Here is a 25,815-nt window from a genome sequence, read left to right on the forward strand (position 1 = left end):
ACTGTCTTGAACCCAACAGCTTTTTACTAAGACTTTTTTCAGATAGTGAAATTCTCCAACTTTGTTCGTTTTCAAAATTTCTTGTGGTTACTTATTTTCCTTTGCATTTTCAAATGTAAATAATTTAGTCAGCATGTCAATTTTTAAGAAAAAAGATGCCAGAAATTTGGAATTATTTTAAATCTGTGAATCAGTTTTGGGAATGATTGATAGCTTAGCAATATTGAGTCATCTAATCCATGATCATAATAAATCCTTCCATTTAGGTCTCTTTAATTCTATAAACATGGTGCATTAGTCAGTGTTCTCCAAAGAAACAGGACCAGTAGGATATGGACATATATATGTGTGCACATGTCTGTGTGTGTGTGTAGTTATAAGGAAATGGCTCCTGTGATTATGGAAGGGCTAGGAAGTGCTATGATCTGCCTTCTGCAATCTGGATCCCAAGAAAACCTGAAAGTGTAGCCCTGGCCCAAGGCCAAAGGCCTGAGACACCAATAATATAAACTCCAGTTTGAGGTCAGGAAACAAAAGTTCCAGCTCAAGTAGCTGAGTAGAAAGAGTGAGTTCTCTTTTCCTCTGGCTTTTTGTTGTGCTCAGACCCTCAGTGAGTTGGATTATGCCCACCCATATTTGGGAGGGCAATCTGCTTTACTCCATCTACTGATTCAAATACTGATATCATCCAGAAACACCTGCGCAGATAGACTCAGAAATCATTTTTAACTGAGTCTCTGCGCACCCCATCATCCAGTCAAGTTGACACATGAAGCTAACCATCATGCATGGTTTATGCTTTACAGCACACAGGTCTTGTACATAATTTGTCAAGTATCTTCCACCTGTTTGATGAGAAGCAACTGACTGGGAGAAAATATTTTGAAACCACATATTCAAAATAGGATTCAATCCTGAATATGTAAAGAACTCTAAAATATATAAGGACGCTTGGGGAGAAATTGCTCTGTAACCTATTTGTGGTCATGGTTACATGAATCTATTTTCAAAAACTCATAGAAAACATACAAAAAATGTGTATTACCATTATTATTTTGAGAAGAAATAAATAATCCATAAAACATCACAATTGTTCCTTTAATAATTATTGACATCATTTCTGGAAACCGGCATACTTTTCTATTTTAGTTGTTATTTATTTTTTCTTTAACTTTCCTGCCTCCACCTGGGATCTTTATTAAACTTCTGTTCAAAGATCTTTTAGTATCCATAGTAGTATGACTCTGTTGGTGATAATTTTTCTCAACTTGTGTTTTTTTGAAATCTTTATATTGCACCTTGGTGTTTCAAGTATATTTTTGCTGGTTATAGAAGTCTAGTCAGCAAAACTTTTTGCTTATCACATTAAAGGTGTCCGTTTATTGTTTTTTGACTTTCATAATTCTGTTAGAAAGTCTGTTGTCAGGTTCAGTGTTGCCCTTTTGGAAAGAATTTATCTTTTTTTCCCCCGACTGGTTTTGGGTTTTTTTTGTTTTTATTTTTTCCAGATTTTCTCTTGATCTTTCATTTTCAGCAATTTGATTTTGATGTGTTTTAAAAACTAATTCCAAAATTCTTTTTGAAATGTAATACAATTCTTTTTTTTTTTTTTTTTTTTTTTGAGACAGAGTCTTGCTGTGTCGGCCAGGCTGGAGTGCAGTGGCACAATCTCTGCTCACTGCAACCTCTGTCTCCCGGGCTCAAGCAATTCTCCTGCCTCAGCCTCCCGAGTAGCTGGGATTACGGGCGTGTGTCACCATGCCTGGCTAATTTTTGTATTTTTAGTAGAGACAGGGTTTCACCATGTTGGCCAGGCTGGTCTCAAACTGCTGACCTCAGGTGATCCACCTGCCTCGGCCTCCCAAAGTGCTGGGATTACAGGTGTGAGCCACCGCACCCAGCTTGAAATGTAATACAATTCTTTAACGTGTAGTTGATTACCTTCATCAGTTTTGAAAAAATATATATAATTATTTCTTGAACCATAGTTTCTTGCCATATTCTTTCTCTCCTTTTCTTCTAGAACTCCAAAGTGTATGTGGTAAAATCTTTTACAGTGTCTCTTTATGTATTTCATGCTGTTTTGTTTTACTCTGTTTTTCGTTTTTTTCACTATTTTTCTCTAAGTTTTAGTTTTAATAGGTTCTATTGATTTTCTTTAGCTGTTTGTTTTTAATGCTGAACACATCCAGTGAATGCTTACAAATATTGGATTTTTCAGTGTTAGTTTATGTACTTTTTAAATGCATATCATTTCTCTGGTAAATTTATTAATTTTTATGCAATATAATTAAGCTTCTCTTCATGCTGTTTTACATGTTTATAGTAGTAATGTTAAAGCTCTTTTTGTTCATTTAGCATATAAATCTTGTAAATATATGGTTTTATTGGCTCTATTTTTCAATAATATATGCACTGGGTCACATATTATTGCTTCTTAACATGTCTACCCAATTTAGTCTCAATGCCAGACTGTTCCTAAAATGACATAAAAGCTGAATTTGATGTGTATTTCCCCAGAGATATCAAGCCTTTTTCTTGTACAGGTAGCCAGAGTGATGGATGGATCACCTTCATCCAATCAAGAAATAAGCATCTCAGGGATGGGTTACAGCTTGCATTTACCTCATTTTCACTCTGGTTTCAAAGATCTTAAGGGCACAACTTGTCTGATGTTATTAAACATCCTTCCATCTGCCAGGACTATGACTTTTAAGCACTGTTCAACTGTACGGAACTTCATTGCATGTTTCTATCCAATCCTTAAATGCCTCAGCATTCAACTAAAGTCCAGTGGGAGAAAATTGGCAGCCCTATATTTAGGCCTTTCCAGGTTCCAAACTGTCACACTAGCCAAAGCAGCAATCAAAAGCTCCACTGGTTTATCTTTAGCCCAGCAGACTCTTCCTACTTAGGCAAGCCTGGTCCACAGTCCATGCCCAGATTTGCAAATGTTCCCTGAGGAAAAAAACAATAAAATCCATGGAGAGGGGGGCGGTAAGAACTTCTACTCAACTGGGAAAGAATCTTTTCTGTCTAATGTCTTCTAAAATAATATGACATTTGTAACAATCATTTTCCCACTTTGAATAGTGGGAATTATGGCTTACATAATAATTGGAGTACAAAACTATATAATGGAAACTTAAGACAGTTATTGTAAATATTTCAGAAATATGACAGCATATCTAAAGATGAGCCATCACATTACCTACCTCTCAAATGAAACTTATTAATAAATTGAGATTGAAGAATATGACTCAGAATAATGCAGAACTTTCTCAATGCAATTACTTCTTTTTTTTTGTTTTGAGACGGAGTTTCGCTCTGTCACCCAGCACGATCTCGGCTCACTGCAAGCTCCGCCTCCTGGGTTCACACCATTCTCCTGTCTCAGCCTCCCGAGTAGCTGGGACTACAGGCGCCTGCCACCACACCCGGCTAATTTTTTGTATTTTTAGTAGAGACGGGGTTTCACCGTGTTAGCCAGGATGGTCTCGATCTCCTGATCTCGTGATCCGCCTGCCTCGGCCTTCCAAAGTGCTGGGATTGCAGTTGTAAGCTACCGCTCACGGCCATTACTTATTCTTTTGTTTTGTTTTGTTTTGTTTTCTTTTTGCAAACCAAAGAATTTTATTTGGAGTAATAGCTAAGAAAACAGCTTTTTATGGAAACTGAAAAAGAGAGTAGAGGAAATGTAAGAGCTACTCCTTAAGAAATAACTTTAATAGTTAAAAAACTTTCATAGAATCTTACTAAAAAGGAGACAACATTAGTTTAACTTTTGACAGAGATAAAAATAACAGAGCAAGAATCTGGCCTAATAACCAGACCTCGGATTAGTATACTTTCTAGTTATAGATGTAAAACTTCAAAGTACATATATTCAGTACAAGTCAAAAAAATATAAAATAGTGCTAGAACATCCTTTACTTTTTCATGTCCTTGAAAACGAGAAGAGTAATATACTTAAGTAATTCCTTCTTAAGAATGTCCCTTAAACTGTAACAACTTCATAGCAGCTTGACTTAGTGTACTTATTCCTTAAAACAGCAGTCCCCAACCTTTGGGCACCAGGGACTGGTTTCATGGAAGACAACTTTTCCATGGATGAGGGGGGTGGTTTGGGGATGAAATTGTTCCACCTCAGATCATCAGGCATTAGTTAGATTCTCATAAAAATATGCACAACCTAGATTCCTCACATGCGCAGGTGACAATAGGGATCACACTCCTATGAGAATGTAATGCCGCTGATCTGACAGGAGACAAAACTCAGGCAGTAATGCTGGTTCACCTGCTGCTCACCTTCTGCTGTGCAGTCCAGTTTCTAATAGGCCACAGACCTGTACCAGTCCGCGACGCAGCATGTGGGGACCGCTGCTTTAAAAGTCATAAAGATGATAAATTCAGAAATAATTTAAGCAGCCTACTCTCAAATAAATACTTGTAAAATATTGAAATGTCTAGGAGCCAAGTGGTCAAGAAATGAGAAGTACATCATATTATATGTTCCTTTTGTCACTAATTTAAATCATTCTTTCATTTATAGCTCAGGGTCCTTTAATTGTCTGCCTAGTCTATGCATATAAGTTATAAAGTACCTACTATGATCTACATGAAAGGAAAGTATTATAGAGAACAAACAGAGCCAATGAAATCCCCAAATTAGAAATATTCCTTCCTTAGGTAGATTTGGTAAAATAAAATAAAATAAAATAAAATAGCCACTGTTTAGCTTATGTTGCCAAGTCAATTGATTAGAAACTATAGTTTTTTGTTTGTTTGTTTGTTTGTTTGTTTGTTTTTGTAAATAGTGTCTCACTTTGTCACTCAGGCTGGAGTGCAATGGTGCAATCTGGGCTCACTGCAATCTCAGTCTCCCGGGTTCAAGCGATTCCCCTGCCTTAGCCTTCCAAGTAGCTGGGATTACAGATGCCCACCACCACGCCCAGCTACTTTTGTTTCTGCATTTTTATTAGAGATGGGGTTTCACCATGTTGGCAAGGCTGGTCTTGAACTCCTAACCCCAAGTGACCGCCCACCTCAGCCTCCCAAAGTGTTGGGATTACAGGCGTGAGCCACTGCGCCCAGCCTAGAAACTGTAGTTCTTAAATGTTTCTCTGGTAGACTCAGAAATAATTAGCTCTGTCTTGTTTTCCTTCCTCTTTCTTCCTTCTCTTTCTCTTCCTCCCTTTTCTTATTTAAATATTAACCTTTGAAATGACTGTAGTTAACAACAATATATTGTATTCTCGAGAAATGCTGAGAGTAGATTTTAAGTGTTCTCATCAAAAAATGATAACTACATGAGGTAAAGTATGCTAATTAGCTTGATTTAGCCATTCCACAATGTATATACATTTCAAATTACCATGTTGTGTACACTAAAAATATACAATTTTATGTCAATTTAAAAAAATAAAAAATGTAAAAACCTAATGAAGTAACAGAATGAAGCAAATAGTATCCTCTCCTGATTTAACTCAGAGGCTTTACTTTAGCATTTCTTCATTATTGGATCAAATCAAAGTTCACAGTAGCTCTTCAATGAATATTTCTTGAATAAATGAATGGATCAAATTCAGGGAATATGGGAATAAATAATGGAGTGAGTTAAAATATGTATCACTTTAAGATTTGGAACCTCTGGGAAAATTATTTTTTATTTCTGATCACATAATACCTCAAGTTATTTTATTCCTTCATTTTTTTTTATTTGGACAGAATAGAATATTTTTCATCCATGCTACTTAAACATTCTTTTGGGTCCTTGCTGTCTTTTGCTATAACCTGAATATCAATTGTTCTTTAATATTTTATCTTTAGTGTTTGGCTAAGTTATATTTCATGGCATGTAATAACATTTGTAATGCTATTCATAGTAGATAGATTCAATTTGCCCTCTCAATGGCTTTATACTTGAATAAGCACCTGTGCTTTTTCTACTGAGCCTATGAAAAGTTTCTCATCAAAATATATACTTTGTTGGTAAGCATATCCTGTTATTTGGTATTTTATTTGACATTAAATATATGAACTAGTATAAAAGTACAAAAATATGAAAGAAATAAATAATAATTGAAATTTAGCATAATTAATGCTCTATTTTTCAAAAGAACCATTAAGAAAATGAGTTGGCAAGCCATAGAGTGGGGAAAATTATTTCCAATCCATATATCAGATAAAGGACTCATAATCAGACTAGATAAAGAGCTGTACATAAGAAACACAAAGAAAAATCAATAAAAATGGTCAAAATTTAGAACAGATGTATGAAAAAGAATGACAAAATATCTAAGAAGCACATAAAAATGTGCCCAACATTATTAGTTGTCAAGGAAGCATAAAATCAAAATAGTTGACTACTATACATTCCTAAAATGGCTAAAATTTTTAAAGACTAACAAAACCAAAGGTTACCATGAATATACAGCAACTGGAGCTTTTCTAATTAGTAGTGGTTGAGTAACATAATAAAAATAAACAGGAAAATTAATAATTTCTTATAACAATGCATATTTACTTCTTCTGTGATCTAGTGATTCCTCTTCTATGTAGAGTGCAAGATAAATTAAAATATATGCACATAAAATGTTCATACAAAACTATTTACAATAGCTGAATTCATCCTAGCCAAAACCCAGAATACTTAAGAACAGAAAATGGATAAACAAACAATTATAATATGGAACACTCCTCACCAACAGTGAATGCATTTCAAAATTATTAAGGTTAAAGAAACCAGACACAAAAGATTAGATATCATATGATTCTACTTATATGAAGTTCTAGAACAAGTGAAACTAAGCTATAGTGATAAAAGCCCAAATTTGCCTCAGGATGTAGGGGTGGGGATTGACTAAGAAGGGGTGCAATGGAACTTTATGGAGTGATGAAAATTTTCTATGTAATAGTGTTGTGGGTTACACATGTGTAAGAACTTGTCAAAGTCGATTAAACTATAAACATAAGGTATACATATTTCCCTGTAAATTTCATTATATAATGTCAATTTATAATATATATCCCAATTTATAATACATAACTAGAAATATAGAACAAATTCAGAAGAAACTGTTGTTGGATTTTGGAGGTGGAGCAAGACAACTGAATAGAATCCTCCACTGATTGTCCTCCCTATAGGAACACCAAATTCTACAATTATCTACAGAAAAAAAAAGCACCTTCATAAGAAACAAAAATCAGGTAATTGATGCCAGTACCTGATTTTAACTTTACATCACTGAAAGATGCACTGAAGAGGGTAGGAAAGACAATCTTGAACTGGCAAAGTCAGCCATCCCCGCAACCCCAGCAGAAGACACTGGGCAAAAAGAGAGAATCTGTGTGCCTGTGGGAGGGAGAGCATAGTAATTGTGGGACTTTGCACTGGAACTCAGGGTTGCCAACACCAGGCAGAAATCAGCAAACACTCATGAAGGGAGTATTCAGACAAGCCCTAGCAAGAGCGGAATCGCCCATCCCAGCAGTCAGAACTTGAGGTTCAGTGAGCTTTCCCATGGCAGCCTAAAAAGTGCTCTGGGGTCCTAAATAAACTTGAAAGACTGTCTAGGACACAAGGATTGCAACTCTTAGACAAGTCCTAGGGCTCTGCTGGGCTCAAAGCCAGTGGCTTTGGAGGGCATATTACCTAGTGAGATACCAGCCTGAGCAGCTAAGGGAGTATTTGCACCACCCCTACCCCAAACCCAGGCAGCGCAGCTCACAGTTCCAAAAAATACCTTTTAATTCAACTTGAGGAGAGGAGGGGGAAAAATAAAGAGGATTTTGAAGTGCAACTTGGATATCAGCTCAGCCACAGTATGATAGGGCACGGAGTACAGCCGGGAGGCCCCCCTTCCAGGCCCTAGCCCCCAGTTGACATTTCTAGACACAACTTGGGCCAGAAGGGAACACATTGCCTTGAAGGGAAGGACCCAGTACTGGCAGAATTCACCACCTGCTGACTAAAGAGCCCTTAAGCACTGAATAACAGCAGCAGTAACCAGGTAATACAAACCATGAGCCTTGGGTGAGACTCTGAGACACACTGGATTCAGGTGTGACCCAGCATATACACAGCTGTAGTGGCAATGAGAGATATCCCTTCTGTATGAGAAATATAGAGTGAAGAATGAAGGGGACTTTGTCTTACTGCTTAGGTACCAGCTCAGCCACAGTGGGGAAGTGAGTTCTTGGGTTCCCTGATTCCCAATTTTTGCTCTTGGACAGCATTTCTGTATGCACCCTGGGCCAGAAGGGAGCCCACTGCCCTATAAAATGAGTCACAGGCCTGGGAGAATTCACCATAAGCTGACTGAGGAAACCTTGCGCCTTAAGTAAATACCTGTGGTACTCTGGCAGTACTCCCCACGGGCCTGTGGTGGTGGTGAACATGGGGAGAAACTCCTCTGCCTGGAGAAAAGGGAAGATAGATTGGGAAGGACTTTGTCTTGTGATTTTGGTGCCAGCTTAGCCACAGTAGAATAGAACACCAAGTAGATTTCTGAGGTTTCTGACTCCAGCTCTAGCTCCAAGATAGCATCTCTGAACAAACCCAGGACCAGGGAGTGCTCACCATGCTAAAGGGAAGGACACAAGACTGGCTGGTGTTGCCACCTGCTGATTGTAGAGCCCTAGGTCATTAGGCAAACATAGGCAGTGGCCAAGTGGTGGTTACAATGGGCTTTGGGCGAGACTCAATGCTGACCTGGCCGCAGGTCTGACCCAGTGCAGTCCTAGTAGTGGTGGCCAAAGGTGTGCATGTGTTACCCCTCTCATAGCTCCAAACAACTCAGCATAGAGAGACAGGAAGATTCAATTTGTTTGGGAGAAAGTAAAGGAAGAGAACAGGAGTCTCTGCCTGTAATCCAGAGCATTCTAGCGATGCTTATCCAAGATTACCAATGCAGTACGTCTACAAGTATGCAAGAACTACAGCATTACTTAGCTCTGGGTACATCCTAATTTAGATACAGCTTCAGTGACCAAAGCTTAGATCACAACACCCAAGTCCTTTGAATACCTGGAAAACCTTCCCAAGAAGGATGGATACAAAAAAGCCCGGACTGTGATGACTACAATAAATACCTAACTCTTCAAAGACCAGACACCAGCAAACATCCACAAGCATGAAGAACATCCAGGAAAACATGAATTCACTAAATGAACTAAATAAGGTACCAAGAACAAATCTCAGAGACACAGAGATAATTGATCTTTTACACAGAATTTAAAATAGCTATTTTGAGGAAACTCAAAGAAATTCAACACAATGCAGAGAAAGAATTCAAAATCCTACCAGATAAATTTAACAAAGAGATTAAAATATTTAAATACAATCAAGAAGAAATTCTGGAGTTGAAAATGCAATTGACCTACTGAAGAATGCATCAGAGTTGTTTTCTTTTGCTTTTGAGACAGAGTCTCATTCACTCTACAGCTCAGGCTGGAGTCCAGTGGCATAATCTTAGCTCACTGCAGCCTCCATCTCCCAGGTTCAAGCGATTCTCCTACCTCAGCCTCCTGAGTCGCTGGAATTACAGGTGTGAGTCTCTGCACCAGGCTCATCAGAGACTTTTAATAGCAGAATTGATCAAACAGAAGAAAGAATTAGTGAGTAACAGGCTATTTGAAAATATACATTCAGAAGAGACAAAATGAAAAAGATTTTTAAAAAATGAAACACACCTACAAGATCTAAAAAATATACTTAAAAGGGCAAAACTAAGTGTTATTGGCCTTAAAAAGGAGGTAGAGAAAGGGATAATAAAAAGTTTATTCAAGGGAATAATAACAGAGAAATTTCCAAATTTAGAGAAAGATATAAATATCCAAGGAAAAGAAGGTTATAGAACACCACTGTGACTTAACCAAAAGAAGACTACTGCAAGGTATTTAATAATCAAACTCCAAAATGTCAAGGATAAAGAAAGGATTCTGAAGGCAACAAGAGAAAAGAAAAATAATAATATGCAATTGAGCTCCAATATGCCTGGCAGAAGACTTTTTGGTGGAAATCTTACGAGCCAGGAGAGAGTGGCATGACATATTTAAAGTGATGAAAAGAAAAATATTTTACTCCAAAATAGTATATTTTGTGAAAATACATTTCAATTGTGAAGGAGAAATACTTTCCCAGACAAACAAAAGCTGAAGAATTTCAACAATACCAGACCTGTCCTGCAGGATATGCTAAAAGAAGTACTTCAATCAGTAGGAAAAAGATGTTAATTTCCCATGAGAAATCCTCTTAAGGTAAGAAACTCACTGGTAATTGTAAGTACACAGGAAAACACAAAACATAATAACACTATAACTCTAGTGTGTAAACTGCTATTAAGTAGAAAGTATAAAACATGAACCAATCAGAATTAATAACTACAATAACTTTTCAAGATGTAGACAATAACATGTAAGTAGGAAGAACAAAAAGTTTAAAAGTGTGGAAACAAAGTTAAAGTGTAGAGTTTGTTAGATTTTAATTTGCTTGTTTGTTAGTTTGTGTGTTTATGTAAGCAGTGTTAAGTTTGTTATCAGCTGAAAATAATGGGTTATAGAAAACTATTTGCAAGCCTCATGGTAACCTGAAATAAAAAAACACACAATGGATACACAACAAACAAAAAGTAAGAAATTAAATCATACCACCAGAGTAAAACACCTTCATTAAAAGGAAGACAGGAAGAAAGGAAAGAAGAAAGAGAAGACCACAAAACCACTAGTAAACAAATGAGAAAATGGCAGAAGTTAGTCCTTACTTAATGACAATTATGTTTATTGTAAATAAACTAAATTTTTCAATAAAAAGACAAGGAGTGGCTCAATAGATTTAAAAAAAACAAGAACTCTATAATCTGTTGCCTACATGAAGTACACTTTACTTATGAAGACATATATACACTGAAAATAAAGAGATGGAAAAAAAATATTCCATGCCAGTGAAAACCAAAAAAGACCAGGATTAGGTATACTTATATCAGACAAAATAGATTTCAAGATAAAACTATAAGAAGAGACAAAGAAGGTCATTATGTAATGATAAAGGTGTTGATTCTTCAAGAGGATATAAAAATTATAAATATGCGTGCATTCAACACTAGAAGACCAAGATATATGAAGTAAATATTATTAGAGATGGACCAAAATACAATAATAGCTAGAGAGTCCAACTCCCCACTTTTAGCATTGGACTGATTTTCCAGACAGAAAATCAACAAAGAAACATCAGACTTAATCCGCATTATAGACCAAACATACCTAATATATATTTATGAAACATTTCATCCAGTGGCTTTAGAATACACATTATTTTCCTCAGCACATGGATCATTCTCAACAATAGACCATATGTTAGGCCACAAAGAAAGTATTAAAATATTTTAAAAACACTATCAAATATCTTCTCTGCCCACAATATAATAAAGTTAGAAATCAATAACCTGAGAGAATTTGAAAACTATAGAAACACATAGAAATTAAGGAATATGTTCCAGAATGACCAGTAGATCAATGAATAAATAAAGAAGGAAATTGAAAAATTTCTTGAAACAAATTACAATGAAAACACAATATACCAAAACCTACTGGATACATCAAAAGTGTCAATAAGAAGGAATTTTATAGCTCTAAGTGCCTATATCAAAAAAGAACAAAAATTTCAAATAAACAACCCAATGATGCATCTTAAAAACAGAAAAGCAAGACCAAACCAAACCCAAAGTTAGTCAAAGAAAAGAAATAATAAAGGTCAGAGCAGAATCAATGAAATAGAAACAAAGAAAACAATACAAAAAATCAAAAAAATAAAAAGTTGGGTTTTTTTAAAAAAGATAAAATTGACAAACCTTTAGCCAGAGTAACTACAAAAAAAAGAGTGGAGATCCAAATAAATAAAATCAGAGATGGAAAAGGAGACATTACAACTAACACCATAGAAATTCTAAGATCATTAGAGGCTATGATGAGCAACTACATGTCAATCAATTGCAAAACCTGGAAGAAATGGATAAATACCTGACACATACAAACTACCGAAAGTGAACCATGAAGAAATCCAAAACATGAACAGACCAATAGCAAGTAACAAGATCAAAGCCATACTAAAAAGTCTCCAAGAAAATAAAAGCCCAGGACCCAATGGCTTCGCTACTGAATTCTACCAAACATTTAAAGAAGAGTTAATACCAATTCTACTCAAACTATTCCAAAAAATAAAGGCAGAGGGAATACTTCCAAACTCATTCTATGGGGCCAGTATTACCCTGATACCAAAACCAGACAAAGACAAAATCAAAAAGGAAAACTACAGGCCAATATCTCTGATAAACATTGATGCAAAAATCCTCGACAAAATACTAGCAATTTATATCAACAACACATTAATAATATCATTCATCACGACTAAGTGAGATTTATCCCAGAGATGGAAGGATTTTTCAACGTATGCAAATTACTCAATGTGACACATCGTGTCAGCAGAATGAAGGATAAAAACCATATGATCATTTGAATTGATGCTGAAAAATCATTTGATAAAATTCAACATCCCTTCATGATAAAAACCCTCACAAAGCTGGGTTTAGAAACAACAAAATAATATATCAACATACTAAAAGCCATATATGACAGACCTACAGCTAATATTATGCTGAATGGTGAGAAACTGAAAGCCTTTCCTCTAACATTTGGAATACCATTAGGTTGCTCACTTTCATTGCTGTTACTCAACATAGTACTAGAAGTCCTACCTAGAGAAATTAGACAAGAGAAAGAAATAAAGAGCATCAAAATGGAAATAAAAGAAGTCACATTATCCTTATTTACAGAAAACATTATCTTACATTTGAAAAAAATGGTTCAAACTGATAACAAATTCAGTAAAATTACAGGAAACAAAATAAACATACAAAAATCTGTAGCATTTCTATAACCAGAGAGCAAACAATTGGAACAAGACATCAGGAAAATAATCCCATTTACAATAGCTACAAATAAAATAAAATACCTAGGAATTAATTTAACCAAAGAAGTGAAATATCTCTGTAATGAAAATATTTACACATTGATGAAAAAAATTGAAAGGGACAAGAAAAAATTGAAAGATATTCCATGTCCATGGATTGGAAGTATCAATTATGTCAAAATATTCATACTACCCAAAGCAATCTACAGATTCAATGCAATCTCTATCAAAATATCAATTACATTTTTCATAAAAATAGAAAAAAACAATTCTGAAACTTATATGGAACCACAAAACATTCAGTACAGTCAAAGATCTCCTGAGCAAAAGAAAAAAAATACTGGAGAAATGACATTATATGACTTCAAATTCTCCTACAGAGGTATAGTAGTAACCAAACAGCATGGTACTGACATTAAAACGGACACATAGACCAATGGAACAGAATAAAGCACCCAGAAACGTAACAATACATTTACAGCGAACTCATTTTCAACAGAAGTGCCAAGAACATGCATTGGGGAAGGACAGTGTCTTCAATAAATGGTATTGGGAAACCTGAGTCTCCATATGCAGAACGAAATTCGACCCCTATCTTCGGCCGTATGCAAAAATCAAATAAAAATGGATTAAAGAGTTAATTAAGTCTAAGACTTAAAACTATGAAACTACTATAAGAAAATATTGGGGAAAATCTCCAGGATATTGAACTGGGCAAAGATTTCTTGAGTAATATCCCACAAGCACAGGTAACCAAAGCAAATATTGGCAAACGGGATCACACCAAGTTAAAAAGCTTCTGCACAGTGAAGGAAACAATCAACAATGTGAACAGACAACCCACAGAGTTGGAGAAAACATTTACAAAGTATCCATTTGACAAGGGTTCAATAATGAGAATATATAAGGACCTAAAACAACTCTATGGGGAAAATATAATAATTTAATTTTAAACTGTGCAAAAGATATGAATGGACATTTCTCTAAAGAAGACATTCAATGGCAAAGAGATATACGAAAAGGTGCTCAACACCACTGATCATCAGAGAAATGCAAATCAAAAGTACAATGAGCTATCACTTCCCAGTTGAAATGGCTTCTATTCAAAAGGCAGACAATAACTAATGCTGCAGAGGATGGATGTTTAGAAAAGGGAACCATTGTACACTCTTGCTAGAGATGGAAATTAGTGCAATCACCATGGAGAACAGTTTAGCAGTTCCTCAAAAAACTAAAATTGAGCTATCATACGATCCTGCAATTCTACTCCTAGGTATATATCCAAAAGAAAAAAAAATGGTATATTGAATAAATATCTACACTCTCATGTTTATTGTGGCACTATTCACAATAGCCAAGATTTGGAAGCAAACTAAGTGTCCATCAACAGATAAATGGTTAAATAAAATGTGGTACATATACACAATGGAGTACTATTCACCCATAAGAAAAATGATATCCTGTCATTTGCAACAACATGGGTGGAACTGGAGATCATTATGTTAAGTGAAATGAGCCAGGCAAAAGAGTGAAGGAGAAACAGCCACATCTTACATGGGCAGAGCAGGAGGAAGAGAGGGCAGGGAATGTGCTACACACTTTTAAACAAGCAGATCTGAGCACTCACTATCACAATAGCAGCAATGGGGTAAGGGGGATCTGCCCCCATGACACAATCACCTCTTACCAGGCCCCACCTCCAACACTGGGTATTATCATTCAACATGAGATTTGGATGGGGACACAAATCTAAACCATATCGCTTACCAATCCACCAGTTCATGTTATTTCTAGTATGTGATATTATCAATAGAGCAGCTCTAAATATTGGCATACGGGTTTTACATGAACATGTGTCCTCATTGCTCTCGGTTAAGTACCTAGGAGAGGATTTCTGGGTAGGATGGTAATGTATAAGTTTATAAGAAAGGCTCTGTCAAACCGATTTGCAATATGGATGTAACATTTTGCATTCCCACCAGCAAAATCTGAGAGTACTGTTATTCTTCATCTTCAACAGCATTTATTAGTGTCAGTTTTTATTTATTTGATCCATGCTAATAGGTGCGTGGTACTATATATTGGAGTTTTAATTTCCATTTCCTTAATGACTTATGACATTTATGTTCTTATTTACTAGTTGTATGTCTTCTTCAGTAAAATACTGTTACAAACATTCACCCTTTAATTGGATTGTTTGTTTTCTTTGTAATGAGATTTGAAAGTTCTTAACATAACTTGGTTATCAGTCCTTTGTCACCTCTGTACTTTGCAAATATTTTCTACCTGTCTGTGGCTTGTCATTTCTTTTTCTTTGGAAAAAGTAGTGTATTTTGAAAATCAGAATTTTTTAACTTTGATGACCTCTATTATATTAGTTTTTTCTTTTATGAATTATGCTTTTTGTGGCCTAAGAAACTAAAATTTATGAATATTTATATTTCCTGGAAGTTTTACAGTTTTAGGTTTTAAATTGATGCCTATGATTCATTTCAATTTAGTTTCAAATTTAGTTCAAGGTATGAATTGAAGTTCTTTTTTGCATGTGGATATCTAATTGTCTCAGTGCCATTTGTGGAAAATGATGTTGTTGTTGGTTGTATTTCTAATTTTCTCTCTCATATTCAATCTATCAATGTGTTTATCCTTTTACTAATACTACATTTTCTTGACTACAATAAATTTATGTTAATCTTGAATCAAGTAGTTTAAAAAATACATGTATTTTGAGTATTAACTCTTCTATAGTGTAGTATCTTTAATTTCTAAATATACCTTATAGTCTTTCCATGACACTTTTCTTCTCAATTAGTTTACCTGTTAAATATTTAATCTACAATTTGAAATACTACCATGCTATCAAATATTAGAAAATTCTATTCTGCATTCCTCATTTGACCTTTTACAATAAAATATATCCCTGAGATCAGTACATCATTAACATTATCAAATAAGACCTCCCATTTTTCTCTAACCTGAAAATATTTAATTATATGATTCAATTTACTCAATCTGAATAGTAAGTTATATAAAATATTTATGTCAGAGTATTTTCAAAGGGGATTTGAAGTTCATTACAAAGGGGACAGTATGATTATAATAAAGCTAATAAATGAGATGTGCCTAAGTTTTTCCAAGGCTTCTTTTCGCTGGAGGTAAAAATAGGTTAATGGTAGTAGCTATAATCCTGTCAAAAAGGGTTTCTAACCCTACTTACTCATATAATAATTTCTAGTCACATTCAAAGTCACTCTCTGTCATCTCTGGAAATTTTTATGCAGTTGCTCACATGTAATTAACAACTAGAATATCAGCCAAAGTTATCCTGCAGTGGTAACCATATTTTCAATTTCTATTCTGATACTTAGTCTATGCCAATCTCCACTGCTCTCAAAATCACCTAACAAAATCTTATTATTGTATCTTTGGCATGTATTCAATTTAAAAGTCATAATCTCCAATAAGAATTGGATGTTAAAAACAGCAGTCTATTATATGAATCAAACGTATGGTTGGCTAAACATTTTTAAATCTTTATCCTTTCTTGGATTAGGAAACACAATGAGCACCTGATTCTCTCTACAATTTCCCCTTGATTCAGATTTTTTATTATCTGTCATCTGGAGACTTAGCAAACCTCTTATCTTATTTCCAAATCACCTGTCTCTTTTCCTTCTGGTTTTTCCCACTGTCAAAATGAAAATCTCCTGCAAAAATGGTTCTATTATATCAATTATTTCATAATTGTTGTATTTCTCTGTAGACATGGCAGATCAAATGTTTTTAATATATCACTCCCATGAATTCTATAAAAGTATAATAAATGGATTTACAATAATGGTTTAATTGACCCAAATGTATTCAGTGGTGAATTCTACCATGTATTTAAGTAAGAAATTATACCAACCTTTTACAATCTCTTCCAGAAGATAGACACAGGGGAAGTACTTCCCAATTCATTCTATGAGTTCAGTATTGCCCTAATACCAAAACCAAAGAAAGATATTACAAAAAAAGAAAACTACGGAACAATGTCTCTCATGAAGACAGATAAAAAAGTCCTCAACAAAATATTAGAAAACTGAATTCAGCAATGCATTAAAAGAATTATATACCACAACCAATTGGTATTTGTCCCAGCAATGCAAGACTGGTTCAAGGTTCAAAAAGAAAGTAATGTAACATATTACATCAACAAGCTAAAGAAGAAAAGGCACATGTTCATATCAGTAGATACAGGAAAAGTATCTGATACAACCCAGCAGCCATTTATGATAAAAACTCTCAGAAAAGTAGAAATAGAGGGGAACTTTCTCAACTTTATGAAGAATATCTATTGAAAACCTCAGCAAATATCCTACTTAATGATGAAAAACTGAAAACTTTTCTATTAAGACCAGGAAAATATAAGAATGTCGTCTTACCACTCCTTTTCAACATTGTCGTGGAAGCTCTAGCTAGTAAAATAAGATGAGAAAATAAAATATATGATATATAGATTGAGAAGAAAACAATTAAATTGTCATTGTTCTCAGATGGCATAAATGTCTATTTAGAAAATCTGAAAGAACTGACCAAAAAGAAAAAAAAAACTAGTAAGCTTTTTATAGCAAAAAACTGGAACTAGTAAGCAATTATAGCAAAGTTTCAGGATACGAAGTTAATATACAAAAGTCAAACACTTTCCTAACTATCAGTAATGAACAAATGGAATTTGAAATGGAAAATATTTCATTAAAAATCTAACAAAATATATATAAGATCTAAATATCTATATGAAGAAAACGATGAAACTCTCATGAAAAAAATTAAATAGAAACTAAAAAATGGAGAGACATTCTAGTTCATAAATAGAAAGCTTCAATACTGTCAACATGTTAGTCTTTCCCAATTTCATTTATAAATTCCATGGAATCCCAATCAAAATTCTAGCTAATTGCTTTGTGGATATTGACAAAGCAATAATGTTTACATTGAGAGACTAAAGACCCAGAATAGCCAACATAATATTGAAGGAAATCGAAGTCAGAGGACTGACACTACTCACCATCAGACTTACTTTAAAGCTATCAATACACTGTATTGTTGATACAAAATAAAATAAAATAGACAAATAGGTCAATGAAGTAGAACAGAGAGTCCAGAAATATACCCACCTAAATATAGTCAAATGACTCTTTTTAAAAGGCAGAAGCAATACAATGGAGAAAATATAATTGTTTAAACAAGTTGTGTTGATATGGTTTGGCTGTGTCCTCACCCAAATCTCATCTTGAATTGTAACTCCCACAATCCCCATGTGTTGTAGAAGGGACCCAGTGGGAAGAAACTGAATCACGGGAGTGGGTCTTTACTGTGCTATTCTCATGATAGTGAAAAAGTCTCATCAGATCTGATGGTTTTATAAAGGGGAGTTTCTCTCCACAAGATCTCTTCTCTTGTCTGCCACCATGTGAGATGTGCCTTTCACCTTCTGCCATGATTGTGAGACCTCCCCAGCCACGTGGAACTGAGAGTCCATTAAACCTCTTTCTTTTGTAAATTGCCCAGTCTCAGGCATGTCTTTATCAGCAGTGTGAAAACGAACTAATGCAGTAAATTGGTACCAGTAGAGTGGGGTGCTGCTGAAAAGACACATGAAAATGTGGAAGCAACTTTGGAATGGGGTAACAGATAGAACTTGGAAGAGTTTGGAGGGCTCAGAAGAAGACAGGAAAATGTGGGAAGATTTGGAACTCCCTAGACTCAGTAATGGATTTGACAAAAATGCTGATAATTATATGGACAATGAAATCCAGGCTCAGGTGGTCTCAGATGGAGATGAGGAACTTGTTGGGAACTTAATCAAAGATACTGTTGTTATGTTTTAGCAAAGAGACTAGCAGCATTTTGCCCCTGCCCTAGAGATGTGTGGAACTTTGAGCTTAAGAGAGATGATTTATGGTATCTGGCAGAAGAAATTTCTAAGCAGCAAAGCATTCAAGATGTGACCTGGATGCTATTAAGGGCATTCAGTTTTAAAAGGGAAACAGAGCATAAAAGTTTTAAAATTTGCAGTCTGACAATGGAACCTCAGCTTATATTTCAGAAGATGTATGGAAATACCTGGATGCCCAGGCAGAAGTTTGCTGCAGGGGCAGGGCCCTCATGGAGAACCTCTGCTAGGGCAGTGCAGAAGGGAGATGTGGGGTCAGAGTCCACACAGATTCTCTTCTGGGGCACTGCCTAGCATGAGCTGTGAGAAGAGGACCACCATACTCCTGACCCCAGAATGGTAGATCCACCGCCAGCTTGCCACGTGTGCCTGGAAAAGCTGCAGACACTCAACACCAGCTTGTGAAGGCAGCCAGGATGGGGGTTATAACCTGCAAAGCCACAGGGGCAGAGCTGCCTAAGGTCGTGTAAGTCCACCTCTTGTATCAGTGTGACTTGGATATGAGACATGGAGTCAAATGAGATCATTTTTGGAGTTTTAAGATTTGACTGCACAGATTTTGGAATTGCATGGGGCCTGTAGCCCCTTTGTTTTGGCCAATTTTTCCAATTTAGAATGGTTGTATTTACCCAATGCCTGTACACCCATTGTATCTAGGAAGTAACTAACCTGCTTTTGATTTTGCAGGCTCATAGGCGGAAGGGACTTGCCTTATCTCAGATGAGACTCTGGACTGTGGACTTCTGAGTTAATGCTGAACTGAGTAAAGATTTCAGGGGACTGTTAGGAAGGCATGATTGGTTTTGAAATGTGAGAACATGTGATTTAGGAAGGGCCAGGGGTGGAATGATATGGTTTGGCTGTGTCCCCCCACAAATTTCATCTGAATTTCTATGTGTTGTGGGAGGGACCCAGTGGGAGGTCATTGAATCATGGGCGTGGGTGTTTCCCATGCTGTTCTCATGATAGTGAATGAGTCTCATGAAATCTGATGGTTTCATAAGGGGGAGTTTTCCTGCATAAGCTCTCTTTTTGCCTGCTGACATCCATGTAAGATGTGACTTGCTCCTTCTTGCCTTCTGCCATGATTGTGAGGCCTCCCCAACCAATGTGAAAGTGTAAGTCCACTAAACCTCTTTCTTCTGTAAATTTCCCAGTCTCAGGTATGTCTTTATCAGCAGCATGAAAACAGACCAATGAAACCATCTGCATGCAAAAATTAATAAATCTAGGTACAGGTCTTTTATCTTTCACAAAAATTAACTCAAAATGAATTATTTACCTAAATGTAAAGTGCAAAACTGTAAATCTCCTAGAATATAATATAGAGGATAAACAAAAATCTAGTTGACCTTTGGTATAAAACTTTTTTTCCACACAGAAATCACCATATGAGTGTTTATTACAGCTTTATTCATAACTGCCAAAACTTGGAAGTAATCAAGATGTTCCTCAGTAGTGGAATGGATTTCTAAAAACTTGTGGTACATCCAGACAATAGAAGAGTATTCAGTATTAAAAAGATACGAGCAGCTGGGCGTGGTGGCTCACGCCTGTAATCCCAGCACTTTGGCACTTTGGGAGGCCAAGGGGGGCGGATCACCTGAGGTCAAGAGTTCGAGATCAGCCTGGCCAACATGATAAAACCCCATCTCTACTAAAAATACAAACATTAGCCGGGCGTTGTGGCAGGCACCTGTAATCCCAGCTACTCAGGAGGCTGAGGCAGGAGAATCACTTGAACCCAGGAGGCAGAGGTTGCAGTGAGCCGAGATTGTGCCATTGCACTCCAGCCTGGGGACAAGAGCGAGACTTTGTCTCAAAAAAAAAAAAAAAAAAAAAAAAAGATACGAACAATCAAGCCATGAAAAGACATGAGGGAAACTTGAATAAATATTACTAAGTGAAAGAAGCTGATCTGAAAAGATGACATACTGCATAATTCCAACTATATGACATTCTAGAAAAGGCAAAACTATAGAGATAATTTAAAAAGCAATGATTTCCAGCAGTTAGAGGGAAGGGGAAGATAAGTGAGTGGAGCACAGGATTTGGGGGCAGTGAAAGTATTCTGTATGATATTGTAATGATATATACATGTCATTATACATTTGTCAAAACATGTAGAATGTACGTCAAGCATGAAACTTAATATGAACTATGGACTTCAGATAATTAAGATTTGTCAATGTCAGTTCATCAATTGTAAAAAATGTACCACTGTGATGTGAGATGTTGGTAGTAGGGGAAGCTTGCATATATGGGTACAGCGGGTATATAGAGAATCTGTGTACCTTCTAATCAATTATTCTGTGACCATACAGCTGCTTTGAAAGTAAAGTCTGTCTTTAAAAATAAGATTTAAATTGGCTAACTCTTCACAGTAAAGAGAACAGGAAAGAAAAAAGCAGCAACACAATTCTGAAAACTGAAAAATAGAGAGACAGTGGCTATTGATGTAGCTGACTAGAGAAAGTGGATTTCATTCAAGTAGCAGCAAGAACAAAAATAGAGTTTGGCAAACTCACAATATGATTAAAATAATTTACTTTTCACCAGAAGGTTTGGAAGATAAATTTGAGAACAACTACTCATGGGCAAAACTAAAACAAAAGAGATAAGATAAAATACAAAATAATACTAGTCTATGAGGTAGAATACTTTAAAAGACAACTTCAAAGAAGAGAGGAAAAGGAACTGGGTCAATTTGTGAATAAAATTTCAAAGACTAATATCCTAAATTGAAGGACATTTTCTTTTTATATTTTTTATTTTTATGGGTACATAATAGCTGTATATAGTTCTGGGGTACATGAGATGTTTTGACATAAGCATGCAACGTGAAATAGGCACATCGTTAGAATGGGATATCCATCCCCCTTAAGCATTTATGTATTGAGTTTCAAGCAATTCAATTATACTCTTTAAGTTATGTTAAAATGTACAGTTATTATTGACTATACTCACCCTTTTGTGCTATCAAATGGTAGAACTTATTCATTCATCTATTTTTAACCTATTAATAATCCTTCTCCCAGGCCCCATTACTCTTCCCAGCCTCTGATAACCATCCTTCTACTCTCTATATCCATGAGTTCAATTATTTTGATTTTTAGAACCCATAAATAATTCATGTGATAGAATTCTGAATTCCTTGTCTGTGTTATCTTGAATTTATTTGTGTTTCTTCAACCAGCTATTTTGAGTTCTCTGTCTGAAAGTTCACATATCTCTGTTTTTCCAGGATTGGTCCCTGGTGCCTTATTGAGTTCATTTGGTTAGGTCCTGTTTTCCTGGATGGTGTTGATACTTGTAGATGCTCTTTAGTATCTGTGCGTTGAAGAGTTAGGTATTTATTACAGTCTTCCCTTTCTGGGTTTATTTGTACCTGTCCTTTTTGGAAAGGCTTTTCAGATATTTGCAAAGACTTGGTATTGAGATCTAAGCTGTTTTTATTTAAGGGACACCCCAAGCCCAGTAATGCTGTGATTTTTGCAGACTCATAGAGGTCTTGCCTTGAGGGTCTTGGACATGATCTGAGAGAATTCTCTAGATTACCAGGCAGAAACTCTTGTTCTCTTCCCTTTCTTTTTCAAAATATATATAGTCTCTCTCTCTCACTTTCTCTGTTCTGAGCCTCCTAAAGGTTGGGGTGGAGAGACACAAGCACCCCTGTGGCCACCATCACCACTACGATTGTGCCGGGTCAGACCTACAGTCAGTACAACACTAAGTTCCCACCAAGGCCTGCTGTAACCACTCCCTGGCTACTACTTATGTTTGCTCAAGGCCCTGGGGCTCTACAATCAACCAGTCTCAAAGCCAGTCAGGTCTGTGTCCTTCTCTTCAGGGTGGTGAGGTCCCCCAGGCCCCAGGTTCGTACTGAGGTACCATCCAGGAGTCAAAGACTTGAGAAAAAAGTCAAAGAACTCTAACTGGTGTTCTATTTTCCTGTAGCTAAGCTGGCATTGAAACCACAAGCCACAGTCCTTCCCACACTTCCTTCCCCTTTCCAAAGGCAGAGGAGCTACTAGAGTTATTTTGGGTGAAAAAACTAATACATGGCCCATTACGTTATCGCCTATTGAACTGATGAAGACATCATCCAAATAATCCAGCTACCACGGGTTTTTAATTAATGGAGACTCACATCCTATATCTGCTCTTTAATTTTAGATCTCATAGAAATTACTAAACTTATAAAGTCATTTCAAAATTCCAGACAGCCACTGCCCGGAATTTAAACCAGCACTTTACTTGTCAGGTGTCGTGCAGGTTATTGGAAATGAAAGAATACATCAGGAAAAAAAAAAAAAAAATATATATATATATATATATATATATATATATATATACCTTAAAAGATACAGTATTAAAATATACAGTAGTCCACCCTTATCTGTAGGGGATGTGTTCCAAGACTCCCAGTTGATGTCTGAAACCGCAGATAGTACTGAGTCCTATATATACTACATTTTTGCCTATATATACTACATTTTTGCCTATATATACATACATATGAATAATTTTCATTATAAATTAGGCACAGTAAGAGATTAAAAATAATAACATAGAATAATTATGACAATATGCTGTTCATAATTTCACACAGAAGGTTTGTTCTTACCTTAGATCTTAGAAACGTCAGCATATGTGGTTTTTTCTCTCCTTAAGTCAGAAACTTTCACCATTTTACTTAAAGGAAGCACTGTACAGCTTCTCTTTGGCACATCCGAATTGCCAGCATCACTATTCTTTCACTTAAGACAATTATTAAGTAAAAGAGAGTGACTTGAACACAGGCACTTCAATCCCGAGACAGTCAATCTGATAACTAAGATGGCTACAGAGTAACTAGCAGGTGGGCAGGATATACAGAATAGCTCCTCCAGACAAGGGGATAATTCACATCCTGGTGGGATGAAGCAGGACAGCTAGAGATTTCATCACACTACTCAAAACAGCATACAATTTAAAACTTGTTGTTTATTTCTGGAATTTCCCACTTTAACATTTTTGGTCAGAGAGTAACCGAAACTGCAGAAAGCAAAACCACAGATGGAGGATTACTGTAGAAACAACTGAACTTATCACTTACAGGAGCAATTTTAAATATTTATCACTAATTTCTACATCCATATATTAATCTTACAAAGTAATTTTTTTAACCTAAAAAAAGATCTGTGAAAAGAATAATTTTAATGCAACATTTTATTGCAGATGCAGGCTTTAAATGTTCCAGTGACAGAAAACAGGTGTCCAACAACTACTTTAGATTTAGTTACATATTTTACAATAATCATGGATGATCTGGATAACCTAAACAAGAGAAAAAGCAAGATGTTGAAAGGTATGGAAATATTCTCTTTTAAAAAGTTGAAGAAATGGTTTGTGTTTGGCTTTAAGAGGAAGTAAGTCTAGGGAGACTCCTGAGTGATGTACTGAAATGGCTCACAAGTTCCCATGAAAATGAATGAAGAGACAGAATGTACATTATCTGGAAAGTTGAACTTGGTCAAATGGTGACAGAAGCAGAATTTGTGTAGTTTTACAATTCTGCAAAATTTTTTCACATAATAGACAAGAAAAGTCAAAAGCAGTGGTTCTCAGCCAAGGTTGATTTTGTGTCCCATGTAACACTGTTAAGTCTGGAGACATGTTCTCACAATTCTGGATGGGAGAAGAGAGCATTACTGGCACCTAGCATGTAGATGCTCCAGATGCTAGTAAATATCCAACAATGTATACAGCCAACAGCCCAAAACAATTATCCAGCCCCAAAAGACCACAGCACCACGATTGAAAAACTTCTTGTAAATTATGGAAATGTACTGAAGGAGACCAGATGCCCAACAGGTTCTGAGGTTTTTTCAGTCTCATTAATCTAGCAGAAACTTAGCACCTTCTTCAGTATCATTACAGGATTCTTCTCTGTGTGCTTGTATTCAAGAAATTTACACTCTACACCCTTAAGTACAGATAATTGTATGAAAAAGATAAATAGCAGCATAAAATAAAAAAAGAATAAAAGTTTAAAATAGAAAGGTGCCCTAAGACTTCAAAGAAAAAGATGAAATGTAAACATATGAATTAAGTGTACTCATTCTGGGTGCTCTGTGAATTCCAATCCCAATTTTAACAGTTTCTAGTTATGAAGCTAAAGGTCAAATCCTTGCCTTTCAGAAACCTCCACACCCTCATCTGTAAAATGGAAACCTTTTAGGTTAGATGTGAGAATTCAGTAAATTATTATTTTGAAAATGCTTGTAAAAATGCCTGGCACATCATGTCAGAAGTAAATATGATGATACCAATATCATATTATATGGATATGGATATAGATATGGATATGGATATGGATATGGATACCAAGCATCCAGACATATTTTTATGGAGAAGATGAGATTCGATCTGGAATTACAGAGGAAGACTTTAGATAGGTGAAAAAGAAAAAGAAATGGCATTTTATGTAAGGAGAGCATCATGCTATGCTGAATGAAATGAACAGGCTTCCCCTCCCCTGTCTCTTTTAAAGTGCATTCCTGGCAGCTTCTCCCTCTTTCTGTTCTCCCCAGAACCTCCTCGGTAGTCATTTCCAATCTGAACCAAGGTGCTACATAAGGTGGCTTCATTAAATAGGATAGGACTAAAATAAGACAAAAACTATCTTTCTATACTCTCAAATATTTTTTCTGCATTTCACAGGTCAATTTACTTATTTTAAAAAACTGTTTTTTCATGTTTTTCATCAATTTTTTAAATTGACCCACATGTCAATTATACATTTCACAAGCATTAAGGAAGAAGAACTAAGCTATATAAAAGGCATCCTATTTTCCATATGCATTAAACGTCTATAACAGAAACAAAAAATTGGTGCATGGTTTCCAATGTTATGGTAAGCTGCATGACG

At 35.7% G+C, this 25,815-nt stretch overlaps 1 protein-coding gene and 1 long non-coding RNA gene across 5 annotated transcripts in view; both read right to left on the reverse strand.

Moving 5' to 3' along the window:
- LOC134730628 (putative uncharacterized protein encoded by LINC00269) overlaps nt 1–25,815 on the reverse strand; it is a 556,641-nt gene that overhangs the window by 291,927 nt on the left and 238,899 nt on the right. The window lies entirely within an intron of this gene.
- Nucleotides 1,061–25,533, reverse strand: LOC129398060 (uncharacterized). Of its 2 annotated transcripts, XR_008625793.2 has the most exons (3): nt 23,530–25,533; nt 16,875–16,947; nt 1,061–3,674 (listed from the first exon to the last, which is right to left on the reverse strand). It is a non-coding gene; the product is annotated as an uncharacterized LOC129398060 (long non-coding RNA). The 2 variants fall into 2 exon arrangements; XR_010112527.1 differs by having other exon boundaries at nt 16,875–25,533.

The sequence above is a fragment of the Pan paniscus genome, chromosome 5, assembly GCF_029289425.2.
Source record: "Pan paniscus chromosome 5, NHGRI_mPanPan1-v2.0_pri, whole genome shotgun sequence".
NCBI lineage: Eukaryota > Metazoa > Chordata > Mammalia > Primates > Hominidae > Pan > Pan paniscus.